The following is a 26,450-nucleotide window of genomic DNA, read 5'->3' on the forward strand; positions in this document are numbered from 1 at the left end:
TAGATGTGTGTGCTATAAGTTAAGAATGAAAAACCTGGGGACTTCCCTGGTGGCGCAGTGGTTAAGAATCCGCCTGCCAATGCAGGGGACACAGGTTCAATCCCTGGTCCGGAAGATCCCACATGCAGCGGAACAACTAAGCCCGTGCGCCACAGCTACTGAGCCTGCGTTCTAGAGCCCGCAAGCCACAACTGCTGAACCCGTGTGCCACAACGACTGAAGCCTGTGCGCCCTAGAGCCCGTGCGCTCTAGGGCCCGCGTGGCGCAATTCCTGAGCCGGCGTGCTGCAACTACTGAAGCCCGTGCTCCTAGAGCCCATGCTCTGCAACAAGAGAAGCCCTGCAGTGAGAAGCCCGTGCACCGCAACAAAGAGTAGCCCCCCGCTCACCGCAACTAGAGAAAGCCCGCGCACAGCAATGAAGACCCAGTGTAGCCAAAAAAAAAAAAGCACACAAAACAATGTATTCAAATAAAAGTGAATCTATTAAAAAAAATAATAAAGCTGTGTTTAAAAAAAAAAAGAATGAAAAATCTGCTGTAGAAGCAAGAAGAGGGAGGAATTAATTTTACTTGAAGAAGTCAGGGAAGGCTACATTAAAAACATTGCCCACAGACCTGGCCTTAGGAGAGTGAATGAGAATTACTAGTTGTGTACGTTGGTTAGTGCCAAAAAGTGTGGGGAGTGGGGAAGGGGGCAGTAGCTGGAATACTGGAAGATATAATTGAAAGGTAGGTTGGAGGCAGATTGTGAAATACAATTTGACTTCATCGTTTAAGCAATAGGCAATCACCAAAATATATTTTTGGTTCAGTCTTTTAGATCAGATTCGTGTTTTGAGAGTATCTCTAATAATATAATGTGTACTTCATGACAGAAACTGTATGATAAATGATGAATTAGTAACTTAATTATTAGGATGATCAAATTATGCCTGGTTTCCCCCTTCCTTCAATTAAAAAAAAAATCTGTACTGAGGTAGTTTTATATAGTGATTGAGTTAGTATCTGATATTGAACTCCTAGTCTCCCACTTACTAACTGTTTCTCTGACTTTGGATAAGCCTCAATCTCAGTTTAATTCATTGGTAAAACAAGCACAGTAATGCCTACCTCAGAGACTGTTTTGAGGGTTAGATTGAATGAGGTAATATACATAAAACCCAGTACTTCACACAGAAAACTTATCTATGTAGCGATTATTATTTTGTGATACTGCTTTCATGATAGAAGAACAGTTTTGGAATGTGAGGGATTAATGGTTTGGGGAAGTGAAGCAGGAGACCTTTGGTAAGTAGATTAATTAGGAAGTAGATTAATTATTGCTTTATCCAAACAATGCTTTTAGGTGACAAGGGAATTCAGAGTAGAAGAGAAGATTTGGCAGTGGAAGAGAAAATGTGATCAGTTGAATTATGGATGGGCTGACTTTCCAGTATAATGGTGATGAGGGTGATATCCAGGGGGTGATGGTTGGAAATATGAAGCCTGGAGATACAGACACGGAAGCTATTATGGTCTGATTGGAGATATCTGAGTCTGGGAGGAGTGACTGAGTAGCAGCCTAAGCAGAGAGAAAGAGCCTTAAGGAAAACTAAGGTTTAAGAATTGAGAGCCTGTCAAAGAGGTTATTCCTGTTTGACTCTAGGGATATAGTTCACTGGTCTTTTGTCCTATATTCTTTTTTTAAATTAATTAATTTATTTATTTTTGGCTGCGTTGGGTCTTCGTTGCTGCGTGCAGGTTTTCTCTAGTTGCGGTGAGCGGGGGCTACTCTTCATTGTGGTGCACGGGCTTCTCACCACGGTGGCCTCTCCCGTTGCAGAGCACGGGCTCTAGGCACGCGGGCCTCGGCAGCCATGGCACGAGGGCTTCAGCAGTTGTGGCACGCGGGCTCTCGAGTGCAGGCTCAGCAGTTGTGGCGCACGGGCCCAGTTGCTCCGCGGCATGTGGGATCCTCCCGGACCAGGGCTCGAACCCATGTGCCCTGCATTGGCAGGCGAATTCCCAACCACTGCGCCACCAGGGAAGCCCCTGTCCTATATTCTTGAAGAAACTAGAGAAATAATGTTCTTTAAATGTACCTTTAAATATTTATTTTAATAAAATAATCCTTACTATTATACTAAGATATTCACATCTGTATTCTGCAGGCCTGTAAGTTTAGACTTGTTGCTTTATTCATTAATGTATACAGGATATACCCAGCTTTGGCTAGCTTTCTGACTGTTGGGGCTCATTCATAACATTTTCTCCCGTTCTCTCTCAGAGGGGGAAAATGTTCATTCTTTAATCTGGGGAAGCTCTCTGATGTTGGCAGATTTCCTCCTCCTCAAGTCTAGACACTTGGCCTCTATAGTAGCTTTGTATTCAGGAAAGTTCTCACCTCTGAATTGTAGACTTAGTGCAGATTTGCTGGTACTTGGCTAGTCAAGAGCCCTACAGCGATTGGTATTAGTAAACACCATGTTGTATTGCTTGCCAAGCAGCTCGCATAGTCGGTGTGTCCGGCCATAGACTTTACATGACTGCACCGTTAAAACACAGACTGTCTTATTGCCTTCTCACAGAATGTCTACTGTTTCCAATGTATTTTTTTCTGAGGGAGAGAGGAAAAAGAATCTTTTGCCCCTGTCTTCAGACTGATATTTAAATTTTAGCAGCTTTGGATCTGGTGTAATAAAATATTAAAGAGACTTGGAAATTACTCTATTAGAACAGAAGTTTCAATTGCTTATTTCCCAGTTTGCAGTAAGGTTTAACTTAGGCCCTATGTGTATTTTTAGTTACCTTTTTGAGTTAAACTGTCATAAACTATCTTGCTTAGGTTAAAGATTTAGTTGTTCATTGTCCTGCCTGGTCCTACCTCATGTGTCAAAATCTACACATGGGATTTTAATTTGGAAATCCACAGTAATAGGAAGTTAATTCCACAGGGTCAGGTCTAATTTTTCATTTTAATTTACTCAATCCCTTCTTTATCTTTAGACTACTAACTGAAAATAACTTGGGTTGCCTTTAGTTTTAATATAGAACTTTTATTAGGATTTTATGGTGCTGTATCTTTTTGGTCCTGGAGGTGTGTGTGGCAGCGTGGGCGGGGTGGGGGGCTGACCTTGTTTTCTTGATCTGTAGGGACTTAGAAAGATAGTTTGTATCCATGTTGTTTTCAGGAAGCACAGTGGCAGAATACTGAAGTGCAAGTTTGTACAGACTTTAAAGAAGTGTAAGGTGGGCTATGAAGTTACAATGTTAAATTAGTTTCTGGTCTGCCTACATTGTTTCCAAAGTTCACTTTACATTTTAAAAGCCCTTACTGATTTTTTTTTTTAGTAGTCTTTTATATATATATATAAATTTTATATATATATATATATATTTTTTTTTTTGGCTGTGTTGGGTCTTCGTTTCTGTGCGAGGGTTTTCTCTAGTTGTAGCAAGCAGGCGCCACTCTTCATCGCGGTGCGCGGGCCTCTCACTATCGCGGCCTCTCTTGTTGCGGAGCACAGGCTCCAGACGCGCAAGCTCAGTAGTTGTGGCTCACGGGCCTAGTTGCTCCGCGGCATGTGGGATCTTCCCAGACCAGGGCTCGAACCCGTGTCCCCTGCATTAGCAGGCAGATTCTCAACCACTGCGCCACCAGGGAAGCCCCCTTTACTGATTTTTAAAGCAAATATAGAGAATTGCATGAAAACACAGATCATCTGAGGGACATTTGAACTCGCAGAAATAATGAATGTAGAAGGAAGAGCGCTGCTGGCTAGGCGTTATAGGCTAGAAACCTGCATTTAAAGTTTAAACTGCTTGGGTAAGATGACTTATTTTCCTGGTTTATCCTTATATTTTTTACCCCTGCGTCCCTTTGCCATTATCACCCACAACATAGAAGAATATTCTTTTGTTTATTGTAGTTTTATTTGGAAGAGAGACTAGAGTGTGGCTTATTTATATAGGGGCAAGAGGGAGAATTGAGGTCTTTTCAACATTAGGCATTTCTGTCTATGGACATGGCATGTGTCCTCTTTTAGGTCCTTTACTAACGTCTTCTAGTTTTCTCCATAAAATTCTCACACATTTTTGTAATGCTTTTTCCAAGGCTTGTGATAGTTTGTGGCTATTGTGAATGTGTTATTTTAAAAATTATTATCATCATCACATCTTCTTATAAATTAATGTTGGTATATTAGAAAGTTACTGAATTTTTATATGCTGGGATCTCATAGTTTATTTTGTACGTAGGTTTTACTTATCCCTTCAGTGCTTCAGTTTCATCATCTATGAAACAAAGGGCTTGGGTTGGAATAAGATATTTCTAGTGTTAACATTACATGGTTCTGTGTTGAGGTAATGTCCTTTACATACTTCAAGAGGTGAGTGGGAGTTTTACCACCCAACTACAGGTAAGTTCTGTGAATACAGCCAAACCTAGCTTTTGTTCATATGTGTTTGTGTGTGTTTAACACACTCAGTTCTCTGCATAATGATTCTTGAACATCTTGAGGTAAAGAGTGAATATTTAACATTTTAAAAATAACTCTCAAAAGTACAGTTTCTTATTCTGGTTGAAATGGTTTACTATTATCTTTTCACCCTGCATTTTAGTTTGTTGCTGTGTTAGATTTGCTGCATATTTTCCCTCCTAAAAATAGATGGTCTTTAAGTCACAGTTTTTATAAATATTTGCATCTCAGGTCAAATTTTTTCCTACAACATGGGTTTCATTTGGTGAGTTTCACTGGAGCAGGTTATGTTAAGAGAGCTTTCTACCACATGTTTATTCGCTTCCATACCTCTGTCCCAAATATCCTATGTGCCAATGTCAGAAGATTCCACTGGGAGTGTGAGTAGTATTCTTGGAGAATTATTTTAACATTAATTTCTGCTGGGTGGAGGGAAGCAGATGCTGTACTTGTTATCTCTGAGAATTCAATCCTAACCCCCAAATATCCCTCAACAACATGCCATCTTTTTTATCTTTTATAAAAACATAGGTTATATAAGTTATCTGGATGTTGGTCAGGAATTTGCTTGAACAAACTGAAGTGAACTAAATGAACTTTCACCCTAATTTGAATAGGGGTCCAGAAAATGAATTCAGGGCAAAGGTTGGCAGAGGTCATATTGGGGTGGCCTTGAGCTAGTACCAATATGTATGTATGTATGTATGTATTTAAATTGTGGTAAAATTAACACTAACATAAAACTTGTCATTTTACCTGTTTTTCAGTATACAGTTAAGTAGTGTTAAGTACATTCACATTGTTGTGCAACCAAACTCCAAAACTTTGTTCATCTTGCAAAACCGAAACTCTATACCCATTAAAAAATTCCCCATTTCCCCTTACCCCCAGCCCGTGGCAACCACCATTCTACTTTCTGTTTCTATGAGTTTGAAACAGTAGTTATTTTATGAGAACTTGACCTCCTTTATGTCAGCTAAATGGATTTTGAGGATGAAGAAGAGAGTAATCGATTACTGTAAAACCAGTAGCCATTCTCCATAATCACATGAGTGTTGGTAGTTACCAAGCCTGAAATGGGAGCAACAGCCAGTCTTCAGTAACATGGAGTTTGGAAATTCCTATTCCTTTTGTTGAGGAAGAGGAAGAAGATGATAGTTAGTGACTAACAGTTACTGGACACTTATTACTTGCCTGAGGTTGGAGGAAAGACCTGCTTCTTCTAGAATGAAAAAGAAAAGGCAAATTTGGGTGCATGAAGATATCTAGAGACATGAAATTGAAGAAATTCTTCGTGTCTGTTTTCTCTGTCAAGCACAGAGTGGGTCATTTGTTGAAAGTTAGGGATTTGAGCTTGGCTAGAGGGCTTGAAGAAAGTGACAGAAGTTTGGAATTGCTAGGAAACAGGGTAGGGACCCAGTCAGGAATAAGTAGAATAATAATAATAGTGTTGGTACTAATAACAATAAGAACAGCCAATATTTATTAGTTATCTGTTCTATGCCAGCTACTGTTCTAGGTGATTTATCTTTTAACCTTTATAACAACTTTATTAAAGTAGTTGTTCTACAGATAAGAAACTAAGTGGTAGAGTTGGAATTCCAATTTCATTCTCTTGCCTCAAGCCCAGGCTCTTTTCTTCCTTCTGCACTGTTAATGACATTGGGATTCTCTACTTGGTATCAAAAGCCAGAAGTTTAGAGTGTAACAAAAAAATTGTTCTTCAGAAAAAGGTGGAAGAGTGGACTGAAAAACATGTATATATCCAAAATATAACAAATATGTTGATGCTTTTTCCCCCCAACCAGAATGATTGATGCCCTTGATGGGTTGCTTCACTAACTGAAGTGAGCTACCACAGCCCCGTAGAAACCCAGACCTGGTTATGTGACTTGACAGTTAGAGGTATCTGAAATTATAAACTCATTTTCTCCGTAAAGCCTGTGTGTCTAAAATACTGGATTGAGGTTAATGCTAGTAAGTCCTTCAATTTCCATGCAGGAGTAAATGAGGACCTTTTTATTTGTAGTTTTACAATTCATTGAATAGGTATTAGTTGCACTGATTTTTTTGGGTGTGTTAAGGGACTGCATTACAAAGTATAATTTTTTTAAACAATAACATCTTTATGCATGTACATTATTGCTCTAAATAAATGCAAAATTTATTAAAAAGATAGCTCCTTAGAACATATGTACAAGCTTAAGTACTTGTTTTGCTTTTATTGGATGTGTATGAAGGAACTTCCAGAGATGTAGGTGAACAAATGGAGGCCAAAAGAATTCTGATGTAAAGCAAATCAAAACAGATTAAGTTATAACAAAACCTCTGCTGACTAGCATTTTAATGTCCAGATGGACAAGCAAGCTCTTATTAACTTACCAAGGGTAAACTCATCTAGTTTGATCAGTTAATTAATTTCTAGGCTGTAATTAGTTTATATGAATACCCTTATTACTCAGATGGGAAAACTCATTGCTGTGTTATGCTTTAGATTTGCATTGCCTAAAACTATAGAATGTAGCTTTGCTCCCCAAATCAGTATGTCAGATTACTTATAATTCAAACAGCAATTACCTTTTCCAGGTTCAACCCTTTTAAACTTGGTCATACGTCATGTATCCTGTGTACTCTCTACCTTGTTAGGATGCTAACTCTTTGATTTTAATATAAGGAAAAGAACTATCAATAAATTACGACATGAAATACAGTATAGATGGATTTTTATCAACTTGGTAAACACAAACTACTATACAATAGGGGTTTGTTGCAGACCCTTTTTATAAGTGGAAAACTCTTCCAAAAGACATTTTTGAAGTTTTCTATGAAGAAAGATTGCTAGTGAATGAAAAGGACCTTTTGTAGACCTCTACTTGGGAGTCTGGTAACTGGTACTTTGGGATTCTATACACAAAGCTCCAAGGCTGGGAGAATATCTCAGAGTAAAGCTATCTAAGTTTTGCATCCAAAGCTATTAATTTCTTCAATTATGAGAAGAAACCACAGATTGTGTAATTGCCTTGGTATTTTGTTGGTATGGAGAGGATGATCTCAGAAGACTCGTAAGCCTATGTTGGGATGTGTGTGACACGTGCCTTTTCTCTGATTTTTTTTATTTCAACAGTTGTAGACACATTTTTGAAACCGTAGATATCCTAAGTTAGCAAATCTGAATCAGTGCACAAAGCGACCATTTTTGCCAGTACCAAATGCATACTTTGCTGAGTTTTCTAATCTGGGCTCCAGAGTTTATACATAGCAAATTCTAACATCTGCCAAGTTCTGTTATGACCCAGAGGGGAGTAGAGCAAAGTGGGATGAAGAATCTGGAAAAGCAAGCTGCCTATAGGGTAAATTGCATTTTGGAATTTGCTTCCATGTGGATTTTCTCCTCATGGACCACTGTGATGTTTAGCAGGCTGAGCTGGAAAGGTCATATTGCACAAGATGAAGAACAATAAATGGTCTGTTCAGTGACTTGCTCTTAAGCCTCCTGCAGTGCCGACTAACGGCTGTAATAGCCATTTTTCCTCTGGGATAGAAGAGTTTGGCTGTCATCTTTTGGAGAATATGGTAATTTGTAGCCATTGCTTTCAGCATGGTGGGGAGATCTGACGTACAAAGGCTTTATTCCAGTGGCTTATAGCTCCTTTTTTTCATGAACTGCTGTTTCTTTAGTCTTAAGAATATGTTTCAAAAAATGCATATGAATATTAAATCCAGTTAATTCATTTTCATTTTGCCAAAGAGAACTTGAATTTACCTCTTCCTACATGACATTGACCTCATCTTTTTTTTATTTTTTAAATTTTAACCTTAAGACATTGGCTCTAGAAATAGTTTGTTGTTTTTTCCTTTAAATCGGTACAGTTTCCTTTACCTTGGGTTGTGGTGCAGTTCTAAACCATGTTTAAAATATGTACAAGGGGGCTTCCCTGGTGGCTCAGTGGTTAAGAATCCGCCTGCCAATGCAGGGGACATGGGTTCGAGCCCTGCTCTGGGAAGATTCCCACATGCCGCGGAGCAACTAAGCCCATGCACCACAACTACTGAGCCCAAGTGCCACAACTACTGAAACCTGCGCTCCTGGAGACTGTGTGCTCCGCAACAAGAGAAGTCACCGCAATGAGAAAAGCCCAAGCGCCTCAAGGAAGAGTAGCCCCTGCTCACTGCAACTAGAGAAAGCCCATGCAGCAAGGAAGACCTAACACAGCCAAAAATAAATAAAATAAATAAATTTAAAAAAAAATACGTACAAGGGCATAGAGCCCAATAGAGTTTAAAAGATGTGAAGAATCTGGGGCAGAAGTTACCGTTTCTAATAAGTTTAAATTCCCTCTGATTTGCTTTGTGGGAAGTGTATTAATTAAGGACATTTTCCAAAGCATTTCCATCCAAGTAAATATGATATTTTACATAGCTGCCTTTTAAAAACATAGATGTATTCCTGACATTATTTATCATTTTTTAGTAAGTGAAATAGCTTAAAATGAATGGTGAGTAATTTCTTTGACAGTAATATGGTAGATTAGATGTGCAGAGAATTCCCTTCTGGTCAGAACATTTTAAAATGAAGCTGGGGAAAGGAAAAATATATGTGAAATACTGGAGCCCATGTGAGAAAAACAACTGAAGGCCTTGAAAGGACTAGAAAGCATGATTCCACAATGTAGAGTAAGCACTGATGGTGGTGTTTGTGCTGAGAGTTTCCTATGGGTTTAGAGCAAAAGGGAGGAGGGACAAGAGAAAAAAATAGTGTCCAAGCAGAGTGGGAGGTCATATTGGAAACTGCCCTATATAAAACTGGGATCCCAGAAAGGTGACTTCTCAGTGGATGAATAGGAGAAAAAATTCCCTGCCTACAGAGACTTGCATGTTAATGTCTTGGATCTGAATGGAGAAGGGGAAAAAGTCTCCCAAGAAACTGCCTAAACAGAAGCTTGCCCTCACATGGATTTGCAACCAGGATTTTGTACTACCTGTGAGGCCTGAAAATCTCTCAGCTGCTAACTTTGTTGTTAGTAGTCCTAGTTGGTTGTGATTCCCAGAGTCTGGGAGAATCAAATTTAAATCTCTGTGGACAGACCTCAAAATATTTATGGATAAAGTTGAAAGAAATGTGAGCTTGCACAAGAAGACAAGCAACTATGAGTGAGTCAGGTGTAGCAGATTATATTTTCCAAAGATGGCTGCCGCAGTATTTCCCGACCCATGTGCCCTTCTAGAACCTTGCTATTCTGCTATCAAGAAGTAGAGTCTGTCTCATTCCACTGAACCTAGCCAGGCCTTTCTGACTGCTTTGACCAAAAGCCAATCAACAAAATATACAATGGAAGTGATATTATGTGAATTCTGAGGCTAAGTCATAGAAATGCCACACACCTTCCTTGCTCTCTTGGGATGCTCATTCTTGGAACCCATCACCATGCTGTGAAGAAGCCCATGCAGTCCATGGAGAGACCCATGTGGAGATGAACTGAGGCCTAAGCTGCCAGCTGCCAGCCAATGCTAATTTACCAGCCTTGTGAGAAGCCTCTGGAAAGTGGATCCTCCAACTTCCTGTCAAGCAGCCCTAGGTGGTGCCACATGGAACAGAAACAAGCTGTCCTTTCTGAGCCCTGGGCAGATTGCAAATTTGTGAGCAAAATAAGTGATTGTTGTTGTTTGAATGCACAAAGTTCTGGGGAGGTTTGTTATACAGTGTTAGATAACTAAAACATCAGCGGTAATCATTAGTCTTGTAAAGACTATAGATGTTTAAAAAATAAAAGAGGGGATTAAAAGTACGGTATGAAAAAAAAATACGGTATGGTGAAGAGACTCAAAATTGTTGAGGAAGGTGTGAAAGAAGAGCTCAGTCTCAGCAGAACTTCTAGAAATAAAAAACAAATGACAGGGGCTTCCCTGGTGGCGCAGTGATTAAGAATCTGCCTGCCAATGCAGGGGACACGGGTTCGATCCCTGGTCCGGGAAGATCCCACATGCCGCGGAACAGTGAAGCCCGTGCGCCACAACTACTGAGCCCACGTGCCACAACTACTGAAGCCCGCGTGCCTAGAGCCCGTGCTCCGCAGCAAGAGAAGCCATCGCAATGAGAAGCCTGCGCACTGCAGCAAAGAGCAGCCCCCACTCGCTGCAACTAGAGAAAGCCTGCACGCAGCAACAAAGACACAATGCAGCCAAAAATAAATAAATAAATAAATTTAAAGGAAAAAATGACAAAACACAATGGAAAGATGATATAGATTGGATAGAATTCAAGAGTGAAGTGGAAGATAGATCTGAAAGAAATTTCTGAAATTTAGTACAGAGAAAGAAGAGATGGGACATATGAGGTTTAGTGGCATGGAGAATAAGATACCACATATGTCTGATTTAGCAGTTATCAAACTTTTTGATATTAGGACTTCTTACACTCTTAAAAATTATTGAGAACCCAAAATTGCTTTCTTTCCCCACAAATCGGATTTTTTATCTGAATCTTAAACATATTCTTGGATTGGTGGCTCATTCCCACCAGCCGTTCAACTTTAGTATTTGTCTCATCCCCAGTGGCTTTTCCAGAACTACCACCTTCACCATGAAGCTCAAACTTAGTCCCAGTTCGAACTTAGACTTCTTCAGCATTTTTACTTTTCTCACAAAGATATCATGGAGTGGATAAATAGATTGGCAAGCCTTTTCTATCTTTTCCAATGCTGTCTAGAATCAATTTATTGACCACTTTTTCCAAGTCATTTGTCTGCACCTCTCGGGTCATGATTACTACCATCGTCTTCCAAGTTTGGTGGACCTGTCGATGCTCAGTGTAAGAGGTCTTCTGCATCAGATTGTTGTGTTTTTAAGTAAAACCAACACAGAATAGATGAAGCAAGTAACCATTGGTAGTGTTGACATCAACATGAGCTTCAATCATGGTCTGCCATTTTGACCACGGAGCACATTTTGTCATGGCTAAGATCCATTCCATGGAAATTAGTCAGGCAGTTTTTGCCTTGAACGTCCTCAGTAATTAGCTTGACTTTTCAAGATGCAACTTCATCCTTCTGCAGATCAGCAAGGCTCACTTCAAAAATACTACCCTTTAAGCCATCAGATGTGATTTTCATTCCTTGAGTTCTTATAACTAGTGGTTTTCCAATATTTCTTATAGTGAGAATACTGGTGCTTTTACGTCATACCAATTTTTCTTAGGAAATGGATCAACCACTTTCTTCTTGACTCCCATTTTGCTGCCTTTTGTAAGGTGCTTGTTCTATTTTTTTTTTCACAGTAGGAAAAAAATCACTTATAATATGCTTTTATCACCTTCAAATAGTCTAGGTAATTTGCGCTAGACTAAAAGTGAGGCCTCCTAGAAGGGCGCTTGTTCTTGGCAACCGCCATGGTGCTGCTCATAGAGCCTAAAGGGCCAAGTTGCTTTTTCGTATGTGGGTTACACTTATAATTTGGAGACGTTTCTGCATATCTGTTATAGTTCAATAAAAAATTTACTTAAAAAAAGACACCATAAAGAGAGTGAAAAAATAAGCCACAACTTGAGAGAAGATGTACTGACAAAGTTCATCTAGAATATAAAAGAAATTTTCAAATTAAAAAAAAAAATAGGAAAGTCGTGAATAAGTTTATTTCACAGAGGCAGAAATAAATGGTCCGTGAACATATGAAAAGATCCTCAACCTTTTCAGTCATCAAGGAAATGCAAATTAAAACAGTGAGGAGCTCTTTGCTCCCCACCACTCACCAGACTGGGAAAAATGAGAAATAACAGTTGTTGGTGATGATATGGAACAGTGGGAACAGTCCCACTGTTGGATATGACCATTTTGGAAAACAACTTGGCTTTACTTATTGGTTCCTAAATATATACCCTAGTGAAACTTTTGTATTCATGGCCCTGGAGACAAGTATAAGAATATTTAAAATACTGTTCATAATAGCTAAAAATGCAAACAACCTAAATGTCCAGCAACTGTAAAGCAATAATAAAGATGGTATATTTGTAAAAGGATGACTATTTAGCATAAATATTGTGAATTAGGTACCACTGCATGCATCTTCATGGAGGAATATTATAAATACATTATAAGGATCAAAAAAGGCAGTTAACAATGATCAGCCTGATTCTCTTGATATAAAATTTAAAAACAGGCAAATCTAAATAATATGTTGTTTGGTGATACATATAGGGTAAAATTGTAAAGAAAAGCAAAGGAATGATAATATAAATTTTAGGATAGTGATTGTCTTGGGATAGGGACTAGAATAGAAAAGCACATAAGGAACTGTGGTTTGTATGTGACGTATTTCACAATAAAAATTTCTATGAGCATATTGTTAAGAAGAACCCCGGAGTGATTTTTTTTCTAAGGAAAGATTTGGTAATGCAAAATACTAGTTCTTAATTAATCTTTTGGTAGATGTTCTTACATATAAAATCCTCCGGTAAATATATTTTGAATTTATTTTTCACGGTTTCCTCATGTCAACCTTGCTAAGTAGGGAGCATGACTAGGAAGAAGATGAAACAAGGAGGATTTATCCACAAGTTCAAGTTCAGGGGTTGTAGCCTTAGAATGAGAAATTAGGCCTCTTATCCTACCTGTCTTAAAATTGACTTACTATTTTAAAAAACAAAAGACTGTTCTTAGTTTATTTTTTTGGTAAGCAGCAGAGGCACTCTTTTGTCTCTACCCCTAGCCTGAGTCTGCTGTTTTTAAAAATCTCCATGCATTGACATCTCTTCCTTTTCTGAAGGAATGCTAAAGCCAATAATTACGCACAGACCTGACCTACTTTGGAGGAACCAGAGGACAAAGAAACCCTCACTTTTCTTTATCCTTTTTTGGTTAAAAAGCAGAGATTTGGGGAGGTGAGGGCCAGAACTTCCTATATCTATTCTTCTTTGAAGAGTCTAACAGTTTGTCCCTGTTTCATATATTAAAAGTTTCCACGTGTGTGTTGCCTGTAGACTAATGGACTTAATGCTAATGAATCCTTTGCATATCTGCTGATCTAGAAGTGTTTGGCCCTTTCCCAAGGGCACTATAGCTTTGAGAAAATAGGAGGAAAGAACTTACTGATTTTTTTTTTAATTGTCTTATTTTATGTATTTGATTTTGTAAGCACCTCAGTCCTTTCTTTCTCTTTTAAAAGAAGTAGTTAGGATCTAACATACACACTTATGTTAATAAATGAATTAATTGGAATAAAAATTTGGAGTAGTCATCCCCTTTAGTAATTGTTGTGGTTGCCTAGTAACTGTTACTGCAGTTCTTTCTTAGTTCTATTTCTCTGTTGTTATTTTGCTAAGTTGGTAGGTTATTTTCATCTCAATTTTTAATATTTGCTTTATTAATTGACCTTTTTAAAAATAATTTAAAAAGTTCCCCCTAAATCACAAGCAGAAATCTTTTTGGTTTGGTTCATTAATAGTTGCTATTAATAATTAATAATTGCTAAATAATTATAAATAGTTGTTCTGGGTCCTAGGTCCTGTGTTGGGTGCTTGAGACTTTACAAAACCCATTGTTTTGTGTAATTAACACCAACCTTAAGAGAGTAAGGTGAATATCAACATGTAGAATATCAAGAACTAGGAGACAAGACAGTATATGTAAGGACAGATCAGTGGAATAGGTTCAGGAGTCCAGAAATAAAAGCCAAATGTGGTCATTTGACTTTTGACAGAGTACCAAGACAACTAAATGGAGAAAGAATAGTTTTTTCAACAAATGATGGTGGGACAACTGGATATCCACATGCAAAAGAGTGAAGTTGGACCCCTGCTTTACACCATACACAAAAATTAGCTGAAAATGGATCATAGATATAAATGTAGGAGCTAAAACTGTAAAACTCTTAGAAGAAAACATGGAAGTAATCTTTGTGATCTGGAGTTAGGCAGTGGTTTCTTAGGTATGACACCAAAAGCACAAGGGACAAAAGAAAAAACAGATTAAATTGAACCACATCAAAATTAGAAACTTTTGTACTGTACATAATACCATTAAAAAAGTGAAAGACAGATCACAGAATGAAGAGAAAGTATTTGCAAATCATATATCTGATAAGGGATTTGTATTGGGAATATATAAAGAACTCTTACAACTCAATAATAAAAAGACAACCTAATTAAAAAATGAACAGAGAAGGTATACAGCTGGCCAATAAACACATAAAAAGATGCTCAACGTTATTAGGCATTAGGAAAATGAGAATTAAAACCACAATGAAATATCACTTCATACCCTTCAGGATGGCTATAATTAAAAAAAGATGGACAATACCAAGTATCGGTGAGGATGTGGAGAAATTAGAACCTTCTCCTGCATTACTGGTAGGAATGTAAAATAATGTAGCCTCTTTGTCATTTCCTAACTAAAAGAAGGATAGTGCCATTTATAGAAATTGGGAAATGAGAAATAGGGGTAATGAAATTGGATTTTGTACAGTTGAATTAAAGATGTCTCTGGGACATTCTGGTGTTATGGTACCCACTGCTTAAAACTTTTTAATCATAGCTTTCGGGATAAAGTCCTCCAAATCACTTTCTTTCCTAGGGCCTATGAGGCCCTCCTCAGTCTGGTCTTCCTTCTCTATTCTGTTCTAAGCACACGTTTTCTTTCAGTCTTTGTTTGCCATGCTACCTCTATTTTGGGACCTTTGAACATTCCTCCCCCCAGTTAACGCCTGTTCATCTATCAGAGCTCAGTTAAGTATCACTTCCTCATAGGAGTCACTGCCGACTCCCCAGTCCAGGTAGGAGCAGCACACATTTTTATTTCATGGTTTCTGTGGGTCAGGAGACCCTCTGCTCCGGGTCTCATAAAGCTGTAATCAAGGTATTGGGTGGGTTGCATTCTTATCTGGAGGCTCCAATGGGGAAGAACCCACTCCAAAGACCATTCAGGCTACTGGTAGAGTTTATTTTTTTGTGGCTTTATGACTGACTTTTTGCTGGCTGTTGGCTGGAGGCTGCCCGCAGGTTCTAGAGAGGTGGCCTACAGTTCTTTGAGACCATCCACAGTTCCTTTTCTTAGGAGCTTCTCAAACATGGCCACTTACTTCATCAGGACTTCCAGCTTGATGGAGGGGAGAGAAGAGATTACACAAAATCATGAATGAATGTATGGTGTGTGCAATCACTGGAGGCTGGTCACCTTAGGGTCTGTCTGCTACATCTTATGACTTCTGTAGAGAATATTTAATTTTGAGTAGGACTGCACCCAGTGAGTCTGTTTTGATGAAAGCTAGTCACAGAGTACATCCCAAATATCAGCTTAACCTGGTGGAGCTGGTTGTAGTGAAAAGAACAAACCTTGTAATAATTGGCATTATGTTAAATGAAGGAAGGTAGAGGTGTTCGTGAGCATACCAGCAGAAGATGAAGAAAGAAGTTGGAGGAGAGGTGAAGTACTGTATTGTATTTTCCCGGTTTCAAAATTTTGCTGACTTCTGATTCTGTCATTCATTCCTTTGTTAGTCAGTTTACTATGTTTATATTTGAGAACTCCTTACCATAAAATCTAGTTTTGAGAGGCAGCAAAACATAGTGTGTAGTTAAGGGTTCAGGTTCTAGAGCTCAACTGCTTGGGTTCAAATTCTGCCTCTGCTATTTAGTACCGTATAACCTGGGCAAATTACTTGGTTGGTTTGTGCGTCAGTTTTTTTTTTTTAATTTAATTATTTATTTTATTTTTGACTGTGTTGGGTCTTCGTTTCTGTGCGAGGGCTTTCTCTAGTTGCGGCAAGCGGGGGCCACTCTTCATCGTGGTGCGCGGGCCTCTCACTATCGTGGCCTCTCTTGTGGGGCACAGGCTCCAGACGTGCAGGCTCAGTAGTTGTGGCTCACGGGCCTAGTTGCTCCGCGGCATGTGGGATCTTCCCAGACCAGGGCTCGAACCCGTGTCCCTTGCATTGGCAGGCAGATTCTCAACCACTGTGCCACCAGGGAAGCCCCTGTGCGTCAGTTTTAAATGGGAATGATAGTAGTACCTACTTCATAGGGTTGTTGTGAAGATTGAGTTAATGCCTATAATTATTGTTATTTTTTTCAAGTGTGATAAGTGTTCCATAGTTATGTTTTAAGAGAGTGAATCCTTTTAGAGGTACATATTGAAATATTTACAAATGAAATGTTATGGCAATTGGGATTTTGGAGGAAATTGGTAGAGGTATAGATGAAACAAGATTGACCATGAGTTAATAATTGTTGAAGCTGATTGATGATTTAATTGTATTACTGTCTACTTTTATATATATTTGAACTTTTTCATAATAAAAAGTAAAAAGTAACTGCCTTGGCACGTGTTAAGTGCTTAATAAATTTAAAGCTATTTTTATTATGTTTAATATGTTGGAATTAACTTGTCTAAAACACAAAGAAAAGATATAAAACAAACTTGACACTTTAATTTTCTCATTTCTAAGATTCTTTTTATAGGTGGAAACTATCAAATTTGGATAAGATTCTTAGACTTGGATTTTTGGTTTCTATATTGACATCTTCCTAATTTGGTTATAATTTATGGCTTAATTAGTTTGATTTAATTGTGGCCTGCATCACATTCCATTTAATTTAGACTACCATTGTTTGTTCTGTAAGTGGAATGGAAATTAATAATATTATTGATTATCAGTGTTCTTAGTCTTAGTGGTAGGAGATATAGATTTTACCAATAGAGAAAATATTAGCAGCAAAAATGCCAAGGCTTTCCTAGGTAGACAGTGGTGTTATGCTTCAACATATTTAATTGCTGTTTAAGTAAGAAAGGTAATACTTAAGAGCTTACTCACTGAGGTTATCTCAAATGTGGTAAACACATCTTTGGGCTTATCATGTCGTCCTATATCATATAGCACTATAAAACTAGATGGCATAAATGTTTTAGTTTTTCAAGATTGAGAACTGTTTAGTGATTCTGATTCATTTTATGTGAATGAACCTTGGAACTTAAAAAAATAAAATGAAAATGTAAAAGAAGCAACACCAAAGTCTCTCAGAGTTCTACTTAGGAATTGGCATGGTGAGACCTTGTCTTGATAACTCTGCTTGCAAGTCACTTACAGTCACACCTTTCATTTAGTAGATAAGGACCTTGAGGACTATAGAGGTAAGGTGATATGCCCAAGGTCACAAATGTTTCTAGATCTCAACTCTCACTCCAGTTCTCTTTTTGCTGTCCCAGTGATTTCTGAATTGTTCTCCAGAGCCCTAGGGTTCTGAAAAGTTTTGTCTCTGAACCTCTTTTTTTTTTTTTTTTTTGTCTCTGAACCTCTTACCCAGAGTTAACCAGAGTAGGTGCTTCTCCCATTCCTCATCTTACGTATTAGAGCTTCTATGAGATTTTGTTCAGAGGGAAAAAGGTTCTTCTACTGTATGTGTTAGTTTTTATGTCTTTCCTACCAGAACTCTTTATTCTGTGCCATCTTCTACTCAGAAAAGTACATTTGATTTATTGGAATTTTCTTTGACTTTGTTTCAAAGAATGCCAGTGTGATCTCTAAAGAAATCTGTGACCCAGAGATGGCAGGAAAATTCAAAAGGACCTTTAAATAGGGAGGGATAGGGCTTCCCTGGTGACACAGTGGTTAAGAATCTGCCTGCCAATGGAGGAGACAGGGGTTTCATCCCGGGCCTAGGAAGATCCCACATGCCGCGGAGCAACTAAGCCCATGTGCCACAACTACTGAGCCTGCGCCCTAGAGCCCGTGAGCCACAATTACTGAGCCCGTGTGCCACAACTACTGAAGCCCGTGTACCTAGAGCCTGTGCTCCACAACAAGAGAAGCCACTGCAGTGAGAAGCCCATGCACCAAAACGAAGAGTAGCCCCCACTCACCGCAACTAGAGAAAGCCCACGAGCAGCGAAGACCCAACACAGCCAAAAATAAAATAAATAAAAATAAAATAAATTAATTAAAAAAAAATAGGGAGGGATAATTACTTTTAGTGTGAAGTTATTATCAATTAACATTTTATTTTCTTTTCCCCTGCTCTCTATTCTCCCTTCATTTCTCATCTCATAAATCTCATTCCTTGTGATTTTTTGGATGATGTTTCTCATGGTCTGTTACTTTTCTAAAAAGATATTTATGCAAATATGTCTGTCTTAAATGAAACTATTTCTGATGTCTGGAGATTCTTTTGGGTCTCTTTGGCAGTGAATTAGGAGTCATATCCATTTACTTAAAAACAATATTGTCATAAGATCAAAAGAGGGCCCAGTCGACAGTGTAATAAATAGGTTGGTTTTTGCTTAAATTGTGGATGCTTTTAATGATTTTTTAAAAAACCCTCACTGTTATTAACTATACTTAATATTTTAGTGAATTAATACACAATTATGGTAGCTTATTTAAAAGTAAAATCCTTGCTGGTACTTCTAGTAGCTTTTTAGAATTCTAGACTTGTACTGTAATGTCAATTTAGGACTATTATGGAAAGTCAGAATTTAGGATGCATGTAATCCTGCTAAGGGAAAGGACGAACAATCTTATTAAATGTTAACTGTGATATGAAGTACATACTTCATGTACTTGTGTTTTTACATTTAATGTGGGTACAATAATGTTAACATACATGTGATATATGGGTTGGCCAAAAAGTTCGTTCAGTTTTAAGTAAAAATAAAAGTCATTTTCACCAAGAACTGTATTGAACAACGTATTCACTAACTGAACAAACTTTTTGGCCAATCTAATAGCAATAATCCATATAATAATGAGCTATATTTTGCTGAAACAGTTTTTCAAATTTTTTTCTATGGCGCTGTTGTTTATCAGCATTCCTCCTCCTGCCTTTAAAATAAATATCAGAAATTTGAGAATTAATTAATGTTCCAGTTAGACTATCCAGGCGAGTGATTTAAGTCACTTAAACTTCACTGTTCAGCACATGAGACATAGACATTCATGATGGAAATAAAATCTGTTTGGTTTGAAAATGTGATGACTACTTAATAAAAGGAACTCATTGAAGTCGGAATAAATGCAAAAAGCCACCACACAAAAATATTCCCATTTTGGTGGAATCCCAGGGGGGCATTTCCTGCCAACACTTATGGCTTGCAGCTGGGATTAGGAAAGCCCCTCAGAAGGTACTTGGTGCAGTGTTCCTGATGGGCACAGGGAAGCTGGCTCTAACTCTGGGCTGCTGCAGGGAAGACAGACAGCCCAGTGTTATAACCATTCAGACTAGAAATGCCTGGCTTGACGAAGATGTACATCTTGACAATTAGCTCACAGTACTGACATCTAAGGATGCATGACAGGTAAGAGTTTCAGAAGTAGGGAGGGTAAGATGCTTATCTGATAATGGAGATTGCTCCCTATTTTCCCTTAGTCTTCATTACCAAATAATTGGGAGATGCAAAGAGATGAGGAATGTAGAATGGTTTTTCAACTGTTATTGTGTTCCCTTGGTTCAATCAGCCTCCTGCTACTGCAGGCTATGTTATTAGGCCTTGGGGGCATATTAATATAATTTAAAGCAATTTAAGATATGAACTGTTGCTGACTTTGTTCACTGGGAACAACACTACCATTCATTGTAAGGTTAGCAAGATACTCAGTGTAATAAATCTCCACTGGGGAAGTTTAAGAAAGTTACGCCGTGCCAGTTGAGCTTAGCTCTCTTTCCAGCTGGTGATTTAAAAAGCTTTGAGTGTTCTAGGTGCTACATCTAAATGTGCCTAACAGTACACAGACTCCTTGACAAATGCCATTCTTGGGAAGAGCACAATCCTTCTGTGAGTCTGTGTTATTTTTACCTATGAGCTGGCACTCCAGGAAGGAGTAGCATGTACTTCATTAAGAAAATTCCTCTTGAAATCCATTCAGCTTTCTGCTTCCTTCTGACCTCACAGTCCAGGCCATTGCCAAGTTCTTTACTCACATGTCCAGTCTTTCTTCTCTGGCACGAAAATTTCATCTTTCATAGCTTAATTTCCTACCATAACTTTAAATTTCTCCTTGGACTAACTGCTGTTCTCTGTTTTTCTTTTATTTCAAAACATTTCTGTAACAATTAGTATTGTTTCATTATACCATTTGCTTTGGTAGCCACTTTAAACTATTAGGACTTCCTTGTTAAACCATTTAGCTCTTACCCTTTTCCTCCCCATTTCTCTATGCTTTTCTGCCCAATCCCTCCTCTCTTCTCAAAGCTCCTGTTTGCCCTCCAATCTTCTTTGGGCCTCTCCCTCTTTCCTTCCCTTCCTTTAAATTCTTCCTTTAAAAAAGGCTTCAGGGCATCCTTTTAAATAGCTCCCTTAGAATTAAGCCATCAGTCTCAATCTAAATCCCCCTCTTAGACTTCTGAGATTTGGTCAATCCAAAATAAATACCTGAAAATGGAATGGGGACTGATATTTTTGTAAGTAATTCTAACCTTACCTTCATTTTTTTTTTTTCAACTCCATCCTCTTCTCCTATCTACCCCCCCATCCCTTTTTAAAATATCTTTTTGTTCAGTTCATTTAAGTGGTAAACCTACAGGCCAGGAGTTGATTTAATGTTCTGTAAAGCATACAAAATATTGTTGGCACCATGCAAATGTTAAGATAACAATAACAATAAAGTCAGTTAGGCTGAGGGAGTTGCCCATTGTGTTAGAGACACTCCTAGGACTTCTGTTTTCTGAGACGGTAAATGTTAACCAGATGGGAATTACTGGAACTGAGAAGTTATTTTCTTTTTTGCCTTAAAAATGTCCCTTCTATGCCTTGAATTCCAAGTCGTCACCAGAAAATTTTCATTTATTAATTATGCACAATATACCGTGTTCCACCTTAGAAATACTTCCAAGAATAATGCATGTTTCATGGTATATTTTGTCACTGCAGGTAAGCTCTCAATTCTCTATCCCCCAGACATTGTGCATGCATGAACTATTTTATTTTCCCTGTTTTCAGTACAGCCCAAACAGAGAAGTATAGAAAAATAAAAATCACCTAAAGACCTGCTAGATATTTTAAACAATAGTTGAATCTTTTTTTTTCTTTTTCTTTTATTTAAAACTATAGTTGACTCTTGAACAACACGGGGATTAATCCACATAAAACTTACAGTTGGCCCTGCACATCCCTGATTCCTCCACATCTGTGGAGTCAACCAGCCATGGACTGTGTAGTACTGTAGTGTTTACTATCAAGAAAAATCCGTGTATAAGTGGGCCCTAGCAGTTCAAACCCACATTGTTCAGGGTCAACTGTATTTCCTTTGGGATTCATTGAGAGCTGACTGACCATTATCATTGGTGGTCATGTTGAATCCTCCTGTCTGAAGTTGGCTAGAATCCTAACATCTCAGTCATTCCTTAGGCTTGACAGCTGCATATTTTCCCAGAAACAGTTATGATGGCATGTAAAATGGATGGAGTAATGGGTTCTTTCCAAATGTATGTCTTTGCCCCTTAGTACTTGATCTGAATATTTGTTACAAACTAAAATACCAACTCCTTGATTGGTTCCAGCACAAAGGTCAGGATCTTCCCAAGAGTATGACCAGCCTACGTCCTGACTGTGGTACATATGGTACATCTTTAATCATGGCCATTTAGTGCTTGGCAGGTTTAGCCTTATAGTCTAGCTTGTGTAGTTTGTGGTGGTTTGGGGTTGCTTTAAACCTGTTTCCTGATGACAATTCTATTTTCTAGTAAGTTTAAAAGGAAAAAGCTTTTCATCAAGGCTGATTGCAAAGACATTTAAATTCCTTTTCTAGAAGCCATCTCAACTGAGGATTAATTAATTCTTATAGAAGGAATTAAGTCCTACAGGAAAAAAAATTTGAGTGAAGATTTTCTCAGTTTTCCCAAAGGTGGTACTGAAACCGTGAAACTCAGATTGGGACTTGAACCCACGGTCTTTTAACTGAGATCACACACCTGGTCTCAGGACTTAATGAAGCTCAGGTTCTTGATGTCTCGTCACAGAAAGAGTTCAGTGAGAGACAGAGTGATAGGTGAGAAGTGGATTTATTTAGAGAGAAACACGCTACACAGACAGAGTGCGGGCCATCTCAGAAGGTGAGAGGCCCCGAGATACGACGTGATTAGTTTTTATGGGCTGGGTAATTTCATAGCCTAATGAGTGGGAGAATTATTCCAGTTATTTTGGGGAAGGGGTGGGGATTTCCAGGAATTAGGCCACCACTCACTTTTTGACCTTTTATGGTTAGCTTCAGAGCTGTCACGGCTCTGGTGGGTGTGTCATTTAGCATACGCTAATGTATTACAATGAGCGTATAATGAGGCTCAAGGTCCAGCGGAAGTCACATCTTCCGCCATCTTGGACTTAGTTGGTTCTAACCAGTTTTTGTCATGTCCTATGGCTATGTCATTCTTTTAAAGGTTGTGTTCTGCCCCCTTCCCTCCTGTTTCAGTACCATTCTAGATACATAGGCAAGAAGTTAATTCATTACATACAATGATGCCTTGTTGTTCTCAATGTTTGATCTAGGGACCCCAAAGTCTCCAAAACTCTTTCAGTGAGTCCCTAGGTCAAAACTCTTTTTATAAATATTCAAACATTATTTTCATTTTTCACTCTCATTCTCTCATAATTACACAGTGGAGATTTCAAAAGACCACCTGATATTTGATGATATGATTACTCTGATGGCTGATGAAATGTGTGCATGTGTATTCTTCTGCTTTAAAATTTTCTGTTTTAATTTCTGATTGTAATTTTAATCTAATTTCTAAGTAAATATTGATAGATATTACCCATATAAACAAAACTTCTTTGAAGGTTCTCAGTAATTTTGAAGAGAAGGAATCCCAAGACCAAAAAGTTTGAGAACTGCTGTAAAACTGAGTGTAAAACTTAATTCTCTCACAGAATCCCTGTTGAGAGTAGCTGCTAGTGAGTTGCTGGAGGGCGCTGCCTTAAGCCAGTCAGTTGCTCTGTAAACATTTTTTAATGGAATTAAATAGAGTTCTTGGAATGCAACTTTTGAGACCTTAAGATTCTCCCCGAGGCAGTGTTGAGCACTGAGTGCCTTGTAGCCTGCCAAGTTTCTTTGAGATGGGTGGCTGGCAATTCTCAGTATTGGGTCAAGTATTTCAGAAGTCATTTTCGTGGAATACCTGCTTTAATTGGTAGCTTATTGGTATCCTCTAGACCAGTGCTGTCCAATAAAATGAGGGCCACGTATTTAATTTTTACTTTTTGAGTAGTCATATTTCAAAAAGTAAAAACAGGTGAAATTAGTTAGGTTCCCCCCCCACCCCGCTTTATTGAAGTGTAATTAACAAATAGAATTGTAAGATACTTAAAGTGTTCAGTGTGATGTTTTGATATGTATGCACTGTGAAAGGATTTACCCCTTGAGTTAATTAACATATCTATCACCTGACATATTTATCTTTTTTTTCTATATGGTGAGAATATTTAAGTTCTACTCTCAACAAATTTCAATGATACAGCACAGTGTTATCAACTGTAGTCACCATTTTTTACATTAGATCCTCAGACCTTATTCATTTTATAACTGAAAGTTTGTACCCATTTACCAACCTCTCCCTATTTTCCCCACCTCTCAGCCTCTGGCAACCACTTTTCTACTTTCTGTTTCTATGAGTTTGGCTCTTTCTTTCTTTTGTTTGTTAGTTCATTCGTTCGTTCGTTCTTTCGTTTGTTCTTTCTTTTTTAGATTTTACATGTAGGTGATACCATGCGGTAATGTGATATTTGTCTTTGATTTATTTCACTTAGCATAATGTCCTCCAAGTTCATCCACTGGTTGCAAATGACAGGATTTCCTTCTTTTTTAAGGCTCAATAATATTCAGTAGTATACATACACCACATTTTTTTATCCATTCATCTGTCAATGGACACTTAGGTCATTTCCGTACCTTGGCTATTGAATGAACATCAGAATACAGATAATCTCTTTGAGATAATGATTTCGTTTCCTTTCGTTTCCCACCCAGAAGTGAGATTGCTGGATCATATGGTAGTTTTATTTTTTAATTTCTTGAGGAACCTCCATACTGTTTTCATAGTGGCTGTACCAGTTTACATTCCCACCACCAGTGTAAAAGGGTTCCCCTTTCTCCATTTCCTTGCCAGCATTTATCTTTTTGTTTTTGATAGTAGACATCCTAACAGGCAGGAGGTGGTACCTCATTGTGGTTTTGATTTGCATTTCCCTGGTGACTACTGATGTTGAGTACCATTTCATGTACCTGTTGGCCATTTGTATGCCCTCCTTGGAAAAATGTCTGTTTAGGTCCTTTGCCCATTTTTGAATTGGGTTTTGTTTTTAAACTGAGTTGTATGAATTCCTTCTATATTTTGGATAGTAACCCCTTATCAGATATGTGATTTGTAAATATTTTTCCTATTCCATAGGGTTGCCTTTTCATTGAAATTAGTTTTAATAATATATTTTATTTACCTAGTATATCCAGAATGTTATTTCTACATGTAATCAATGTACAAATTATCAGTGAGATAGCTTATATTCCCTTTTTTTTTTATAGCAATAACTTGGAAGCTTTTTTAAAAAATTATTTATTTATTTATTTATTTATTTATGGCTGTGTTGGGTCTTCATTTCTGTGCGAGGGCTTTCTCTAGTTGCGGCAAGCGGGGGGCCACTCTTCATCGTGGTGCGCGGGCCTCTCACTATCGCGGCCTCTCTTGTTGCGGAGCACAGGCTCCAGATGCGCAGGCTCAGTAATTGTGGCACACGGGCCTAGTCGCTCTGCGGCATGTGGGATCTTCCCAGCCCAGGGCTCGAACCCGTGTCCTCTGCATTGGCAGGCAGATTCTCAACCACTGTGCCACCAGGGAAGCCCCTTATATTCCCTTTTTAATATTAAGTCTTTGAAATCTGGTGTATATTTTAAGTGCACATTTCAAGTGCTCAGTAGTCACATGTGGCTGGTGCCTACTATATTAGACAGCACACTGTGTGTGATCTGACACAGTGATGAGGAGTAGAAATGCTAGTGGTCGCGGGTCATATGGTTCAAGACTTATTAGAAGATCAAGCAGCTGGTAGGACTTGTTAATGATTCTGCTGTTGTTCCTTATAAAATTCTCTTCCGTCTTTTCTGCCTATTTCAATTCTGTCTCTTCTCAAGTTCTCTCTTCTTTGTGAAGTCTTTCCCTATGTCTACTTATTCTCCCCCCAAGTGAAGGTCATACTTCATCCTCTTTTCTACTTATACTGTGTACATAGCTTTATTGATTGTATTTCCAATGTTGTATAGTTGGCTGTTTCACATATGTCTTTCCTCTACTAGATTGTGAGCTCATTGAAGTGAAGGCTGTGTCTGGTTAATCTCTGAAGCTCAAGCTACACCCACCTCATTTTATCACATTCCATCATTAGGCAGGGCTTAACTCTGAATTGAGCTGGAATTTGTCTGCCTGTGCCTTTCTCCCATTAGTCCTCATTCTACATCTGAAACAGCTCCAAACAAAGTTATTGTTATGTTGGTCATTCATACATTTGAATCATCTACCACGTATAGTTTCATACTGTCTTTATATCCTTGGGCTAAACTTTTTAGTATTGACATTTTTGCTTCCCTGTTTTTTCTTTTTCCTTTTTTTCTCAATTAGTATAAATTTAATTTTCTTCCCCCAGTGTATAGAATCATAGAATTTTAAGAATTGAAAGGGGCTAGAATTTGCCTAGTCCTGGTCCTTCATCCAACTAATATTCATTGATTACATACTGATTGAGTAATTGAAACTGAGATATAGAGATATTCGGGGGCAACCCAATATTTTGAGTATTTCACTGAGAATAATGAAGAAGTTTAGATTTAGTAATTTTAAAAAGTCTTTCATCGTTCATTCTGTTTTTAAATATGTGTGCTGCTGAGTATCTTAAGAATTATGAGCAAAGTAGAAAGCTGTTTTATGCTGAAGCAGTGTATATACAGCACAGAAAGATCTCCAGATTTTTTGTAGGGTTATCATTAAGAATTTGACTCCAAAGCCGAGATACCCGGGCTTCAATCTTGGCTCTA

The 26,450-nt window shown here is 38.2% G+C and overlaps 1 protein-coding gene and 1 pseudogene across 4 annotated transcripts in view; one reads left to right on the forward strand and one right to left on the reverse strand.

Annotated features, from left to right (window-relative positions):
* The window catches only part of SIK3 (SIK family kinase 3), a 244,916-nt gene that overhangs the window by 105,628 nt on the left and 112,838 nt on the right, over nt 1-26,450 (forward strand). The gene's annotated exons all lie outside the window — the stretch shown is intronic.
* On the reverse strand, nt 10,940-11,843 carry LOC118898960 (annotated as a pseudogene).

The sequence above is a fragment of the Balaenoptera musculus genome, chromosome 8, assembly GCF_009873245.2.
Source record: "Balaenoptera musculus isolate JJ_BM4_2016_0621 chromosome 8, mBalMus1.pri.v3, whole genome shotgun sequence".
Taxonomy (NCBI): domain Eukaryota; kingdom Metazoa; phylum Chordata; class Mammalia; order Artiodactyla; family Balaenopteridae; genus Balaenoptera; species Balaenoptera musculus.